The sequence below is a fragment of the Marmota monax genome, unplaced genomic scaffold (genome assembly GCF_021218885.2).
Source record: "Marmota monax isolate L192 unplaced genomic scaffold, Marmota_monax_Labrador192_F-V1.1 WCK01_AAM20220418_F8-fsc00014, whole genome shotgun sequence".
Classification (NCBI taxonomy): Eukaryota; Metazoa; Chordata; class Mammalia; order Rodentia; family Sciuridae; genus Marmota; species Marmota monax.
This window is the reverse complement of record NW_026695222.1, coordinates 8,908,257-8,915,903: the sequence shown is the minus strand read 5'-3', so window position 1 is coordinate 8,915,903 and position 7,647 is coordinate 8,908,257.

Below are 7,647 nucleotides of genomic sequence, written 5' to 3'. Positions count from 1 at the left end.
AATAATCATAATAAACCTTCACAACATTTGAAAGTTTCCAAAGAGCTTTCCCGTGCATTTACCTTCTTTCATCCTAACATGCCCTGTGACGCAGACAGGATTGGCATTATGGCTTCCATTGTTCTGATGGAGAACAGAGAGGGCACTAGCTTGTCTTCAACCCTGATCAGACCTGGGCTTCTCATCCAAGGGTCTCTCTCTACATATACACACACACCCACACACCCACCCACCCACACACCCACACACACACACACACATACACACACACACACGGTGGGGTGGCAGGTAAGGGAGAGGATGCCTGATGGGGACTACTTGGTGGAAGACTGGCACAGTGACTCTTTACACTTTTGCTTGAGTTATTGAGCCCAGGGCTCACTGGGGCTCAGAGAACCAGGTTTTGAAGAGGAAAGAAAACACCAAGGCAATGAACACTATGACCTGGGACAAGGACCTGGAAGAGAGAAGAGCCAGCCCTAGGACATTCAGGGGACCCTAGGACATTCAGGGGACCCTAGGTTAACAGGCCAGTAGGGTAAATTGGCTCTTCCCCCTAGGGATAGTGCCATGCTATGCGGTTGTGAGGTGGACATACCTGGTTTTCAGCGTCCCATCTGAGCTCCTTGCTCTGCCCTGCCAGCTATTCTAAAGGCTCTTGTTGACTCCAGGAACATCTGCTCATTCTTGGCCCTACGCTCTCATCTTGCTAGCTTCTCCCTTCCTCTGTTCCAATATTTCCACCTCCCTCCCAACCTCTCCTCTGTAGGATCTTTGGTTCATGGACAGAACAAACTACTTATCAGAGAACAGCTCATCAGGCCTCAAGTACAATGCATTTATTTTTATAGGGGCTTCTTAGGATGGTGTTCCCGCTCAGCTTGGCCTAAGTTGTTGACCTGAGTGTGTTGACCTTTCCTTGAAGGACCTGCTCAAATCCTGCCTCCTCCAGGAAGCCTTTCAGGGTCCAATTCCCAGGCAAACAAATGTTCTTACATCATCAGCTTCTTCCCAGAAAGTTCTATTTCACTTTTTTGCCTTGAGTAATATGTTACTTTTTATTTTTTTAACCAAAAATACAGCTTGTGTTGGGTTCTCTCATATTTTAATTTTCTACTATTACTTTATAAAACACATATTTCTGGTCACTCTCCCCTTTGAGGGACCTCAAAATTCTTAGCCCCCTTCCCTTCCAACAAGATCATCCCCAAATTGTCTAATCTTGAATCAATCCAACCACCCACCTCCACTCCTACTCCAACCTATTGCAAGGTTGTTGGAGAGAATCACAAAATGTAGGGATGACTGCCACCAGAAACATATGGACTCTACCTCATTTAGCTCCTTTCCCCTTCTTTGGCGCTTTCCTTCCTCCACCTTGTCTACACCCACTTTCCTGCCCTCCTTTTACCCCCAGCTCCATCTCTTTTATTTTAAATATATAGTGGATTTCCAATGTCCTCATGGTCACTGCTTACCCTTCTTACCAAAACCTGCTAGGAGACTAATATATTCCTTCCTTTAGGTCTTCCAGATTTGGAGCCAGTGAAATGGGACACTTATGGTGGGACTCTAAGTGTCCACTGGGACAGGTTTGAGTGAGATGGTGAATCTATTTGGGAGCTCCTTAACCAGAGGAGAATGGGTCCTGGATTTGTGACCTGTGACACTGAATTGATTATCTTTTGTCATTTCCACAGATCTTATATCCAACACTTGATTCACAACTGACAAGGTGTCGCCATCTTTTTCTTGCAGGGACTTCTTATGACTTTCTAATCAGGTGCTGTGAGTGTGGAATGAGATGGGAGTAGATACAGGCAGAGGAATGATTGCTTCTTCCTCTTGTGCAGCCTGCATAGGCCTCTGGGTGTCTCCTCTGCTTGGAGACACAAGTTCCCTCCTGACCTCCTCTGCACATGCCCCCCATTCCCAGGCTGCAGACATTCTTCCCTCTTTCACACCCTCAGGGTGTGAGTGGGTGGTGTAAGGTCAATGCTGGGTACCCAGCCGGGAAGCTGAGGGTTGACAGTGGTGCTGGCCACTGTAGCCTGACATAAGGCACAGGCTCCAGGGTGTCCTGGGTTGTGTCCTGGTTTCCCTGGGAACCATGGGGATTCTGGGCCCTCCCCAGTCCACCATACCTCTTTTTGCCTTGAAGACTCTGACAAAGGCTAGGGCCCCCTCCCTAGCTGTGCTACATGTTGATCATATTTCATTTTGTGGAATTTGCTTTCAGTGACAAAACACATAGTTTGACCAATTAAAGCTGCTTTTGGAGCAAACCCCTGATAGAATTGTAGAGGAAACTGAAGAGGACGTCCTGTTCCTATGGTTTTTCATCCCTCTTGCATGTCCCCCCCCTGCTTGGTCACGGTTCAGATTTAGAGGGAAGTAGCGATGGGAATAAACTGTGTCCACTCTAAGCTCTTGACGGATGTAGGGATTCAGCTTCCAGCTGTGTCGACAAGGCCCCAGGAGCCCAGGCCAGGCCCGGAGGCAGAAATGGACTCGGAGAGACCTGAGATCCCAGACTAGGAGCAGAAGGTGGGAAAGGAGCTGTCCCTGCTGGGGTGGGCTGGGGGTTGTAGAAGAGGCCCACAGTGGATGTGAGAGGAAGGACCTGCTCAGGGGAGCAGAGGAGGCAGGGAGGAGTGGACAGTATGATCAGGGGTACATCTCATGCACTGGACCTGCCTCAGGTTCATGCCAAGCCTGCTGCAGTGATGGGCTGCAAGTCTAAGCCAGGAAGCCTCCTGACAGTTCTCTGGGTAGGGCAACAACTGTGCTGTTCTGTGGGCCCTGGAGACAATGACTTTGTGAATCCTGGAGGTGGCGCTGGAGCAGAAAAGGAAAAATGAGACAGAGTTTATGCCGTGAGGGTAGCTGATGGATTCATTTGAAGACCCCCCCTGGAGACTTTACAGTCATTGAACAAGGACAGGTTGTCCAGTGTGAGCAGGTAAGGCCAGGCACCAGTAACATAGGCATCTTTACTGCCAAGGGGACTCTGCTTGTACCTACGGGCTAGAAAGACCTGGGAAAATTGGGTCATAGTAAAGTGGAAGAAAGGAACAAAAGTAAATTTGTTGGACATCTGTGTACTTGGCATGGTGTCAGACAATTCACACATCTCATTTTATTCCACCAAGAGCCCATTCATTCACTCATTCATTTATTTGCTCATTCAACAAACATTGGCTAAGAGCCTGCCATCTATTAGGGATGTGTTTAGGCTCCAGGATGTAAGTAAAATGACACACAGTCCCTCCCTCAAGAACTCATGGTCCAGAGGGGAGACTCTAATGGAAGGGGTCCTTTTCTGTCAGGCTGGGTAGTCACAGGGTACTCCCTAAAAGAGGTAGCCTTTGAACTGGTTTGAAAGGTTTAACTAAAAGGAAAATTAAAGGGTGAAGTGGGAAATGGTGAGTGTTCTATGTAGAACAATGATTGTATGTATAGGCACAGAGATTTGAAGCAATGACATTTTTGAGAAAGTATGAATTATTTCATGTGGCTGAGGCCAAGGCTTTGAGATAGGCTCAGAGGCATGAAGCAAGGGTGAGAGGGTCTTGCAGAGGCCCTGGGAGTGTAGTGGGGTCTGATTTTTCACAGGAAGACTTTGTCCATCTATCTGTAATAGTTATTAGTCTATCTATCTGTCTATCTATCCATCCATCTGTCTATCTATTATCTATCTGTGGGTTCTAAGATAAGATCATAATTTAAAATATTTTACTCTGACATGTTTTAGGGGCCCCATTGGATTTAGGGAGTCCAACTGAGGGCTGTGGCTATGGTCAGGGAGAAGTGATGAGATCCAGATTAGGACAGTGGCTTCAGAAATGGAGACAAGTGAATGGTTTTCAGGCTGGACAGGAAATTGAATGGAGAGGACATGATCAGATGTGGGTGGTGAGATATAGTCATATCTTTGAATTCCTGCAATTGCTGTATGACTCCTGTTTTGAACAGGAGAAATTCATAGCAAAAGACACAAAGTGGCCCCCTTTCCCATGGCAATTCTAGCCTAGAAGGGAAGAAGTGACAGTGGGCATACTGCCAGTGGGTGAGGAAGTGGTCCTAATGTGGGTATGACTTCTGTCCAGGCTCCTGGAAGATTCTGACTGGTGCAGTTTCTCTGAAGGGAAACCAAGGAAACCAGATGGGAGAGGGAGGAAGTTTGAGACAGAGGGAAGAAAGCAGGACTTGGAGCAATTCCTCCTCTTACAGATGGTAGGGCCACTGAGTGGGCATTTCTGGCTGGAGGCACGCTTTATTGAGAACACAGTGGAGGAGCAGGGTTGCAGGTTTGATTGGACACGATGAGTTGGCTGCCTGGGGAACCTCCATGTGCTGATGTCCAGTGGATCTTCGGGTAGGTAAATGTGTTCATCAGAGGGTTCATGGATTTATATTCAGATTTGGTTCCCTTAATGTATCTGTGGTGGTTGAGGGCATGGGAATGGGGTCATCCAGTGAAAAGAAGGGGTCCTGAAAATCTTCCCTCTTCTCTCTCTCTCTCTCTCTCTCTCTCTCTCTTTTGGATAAATCAGAGCACAATTCTAATCAACAAATCTTTGGGAAGATAAAATATGCACATAGTGAACATTTGAAAACACAAAAGCACGTACAGTGACTAGTAAGTTTCCCTCTTATTCCTGATCCCTAGTAACCCTGGTCCTATCCACAGACTGTGCCAGTTTCTTATATATTTATCTGGAGATGTTCTATATCTATAAAATAACTTAATTTAAATGTTAGCACACTATGTTTTCTTTTTCTACATCTTTCCTTTAAAATTTAACTAAACATCTTGGATGTTATTATTTATTAGTATTAAAAATCTACCTCTTTCTTTATACAGCTGCATAATAGTCCACTGTATACATGTACCATAATTATCAGTTCCCCAAATGTAGGAATTTCATGTTTCCAGACTTTTCTCAAATAAACAATATTGCAAAAAATTCCTTGTGTATATAAATATTATTTGGGGCTTAATTTTGGCTATATATGTATCAAAATATTCAAACAGCAGGGATTTAAACAAAAATATTTATTTTTTCCTCATGTAAGGAGAAATCTGGGGCAGATAAGTACTGGTATTGGTTTAGTAGCTCAATTATATCACAGTAGTTCACCAGACCCTTTCCTTGTTGTCATAACATAGCTGCTTCAGATCTAGCAACCACATTCACATTCTATGTAGCAGGTTGGAGGGAAGACAATAAAGGAGAAAAATGTATATCAATAATGCATTCTATTATCCATTTAAGATTTCCTGAAAGTTTCCCAAGTTTAAAAAAAAATTATCATGCTTTACCACTGAGCTACACCCTCAGTCTCTCAAATATTTTGCACACATCTCATTGGCCAAACTTGTGTCAAACCACTGTTCCTACCTTTGGGAGGCTGAAATGGTTATTAGTTTGGCTTATTAAAAACAAACAAACAAACAAACAAACAAAAAACCCCAAACAATTAACCAAACAGAAAATCACAAAACAAACAAACAAACAAACAAACAAGCAAAAATCAGGTTTTGCTGTAAAGGAGAGAATGGGCATTGGGTAGGTGTCTTGTAGATTTTATCTCTAGAACAAGTTCTTATAAATGAAATTGCTGGATGAAATCCTTAAAGGCATTTAAAATGACCTCCAAAGGGGTTTTATCAGGTAAACTTCTACACTGTGTAAGGGTGCCTGTTTCTATTTGCCAAACTCTTCTTGTTTTGCTAATCTGATGAGTAAAAAGTGATAGATATTTGTTTTAATTTGCATTCCTCTTCCTTTGAGTGAAGCTTAGCATCTTTTCTGAATGCTTCAAAACCTTGGCATTTGAAGAGTGAGTGAAGAAGAAATCTCTATAAGGGAGAATGAGAAGCACTGATTGGGAAGGGGGAAAATGAGGACAGGTGGGATGGAAGAAGGGAGAGGGAGGGGTTTCAAAGAGAAGAGGAAGCTGGGAGAGGCCCTGACAGGGGTTGTAGAGAGGTAAGATAGGAACAAAGGAGTGCCTGCTGGATTTGGTAACATTAAGGGCACTTGGGGTTCCTGTTGAATAGAAACCAGGTGATTTTCCTTTCCTATTATTTCTGTTTTTTAGATGAATAAATGAATCCAAATGGCTTCAGTAACTTGATCAAAGTCACAGGTGTGTTGAACTTCCAGAATCTCTGAAAGTGAAACCTACAGATGCTATAGTGAAAGAGAAGTTTTGTTTGGAACTACTGCCTTAAGGACCTGAAAAGGGTCTTTACATTTATGGATCCACTTGTCCCATTTTACAAATGAGAGAACAGAGTCCCTGTTTTTTTTTTTTGTTGTTGTTGTTGTTTTTTTTAGCTTTCCACCCCTGTAACAAAATACCTGAGTTGATCAACTTATAAAGAATAAAGTTTTATGTTAGCTTACAGTTTGGAGCTTTTAGCCCATGGTTGGTTGTTCCATTATTTTGGGGTCTGTGGCAAGTCAGCACATCATGGTGGGGAGCACATGGTGGAGCAAGACCTCACTTCATGGCCAGAAGTGAAAAGGAGAGGGGGAGAAGAGACTGAGGTTCCAAATTGTCTTTGAGAGCATGACTCCAATGTCGGAAGGCTTTTCACTAGGCCTCACATCTTAAAAGTTCTAGCATCTCCCAATAGTGTTATGGACTGAAGACCAAGCCTTTAACACATAGACCTTTGGAGGATATTCCAGATCCAAGTGTTGGCAGTCCTATTCAGGTGAAGAGACTTGCTAGAACATATGAGAGCCCAACAAGAACTCAGATCTTGCCCTGGTCTACATCATTTGTGGGATCATTCCTTTCCCCAGTAGCGAACATTAGTTAGTAGCCTAGACTGGGGCTGGTCAGCACTATGGACAGGGCAACATACCTGGGCCCAAGGGGAGTCTTTCACCCCTTGAAGGAAGAGACCTGAGCCAAATTTATCTACTCAAAAGAGTCAGGCTATTGTTACACTCTAGGTCCTTTTGGTAGCCCTTTGGGAAGGATATGGGAGTTTATTTCAGATCATGTGCCCTCTTGAAAGTTCTATTCCACCTTCTCTAATGGCAGATCCTCTAAATTGCCCCACCTAGGTTTCTTAAGATGAGTTATCATCTATCTTTGGCTCTCAGTAAAGCCGATCCAATGGCTATACCTCTAGGCTCTTTGATGGTTCATCCACCCATTCATTGAAAACATTTTTACAATTAGGCTTAAATTAATTTATTGTTATTCTAACAAAATATGGGTTAGCACCCAGATAATCCTGGTTGAACAGTTTGTTTAGAATAGCTATGTGTCTAGCCTCTGAAGACAAATCATTATTGGCTAAGCTAGTCATGGAGCTATACATATTATTTATTTATTTATTTTGGCCAGTACTCACTTTCCCAGAAATCCTTGCAACTGGATGGGGTGATCATGTGACATGGTTTTAGCAAATGAAATAAAAGAGACAAGCATGAGCTGAGTTCTCATTGGCATTATACTTTTTTTTTTTTGCCTTGAATGTGGATGAGGTGCTTAGAGAAGAGGGAGCCATCTTGTGATAGGAACTGATAACAAGAGGTCAAACAACCTCAGGAAGGAGAAGCAGTAAGATAGGGCCTTGATGACTTCACTACCAACCCGGGCTTCTCAACCTTCAGGTTT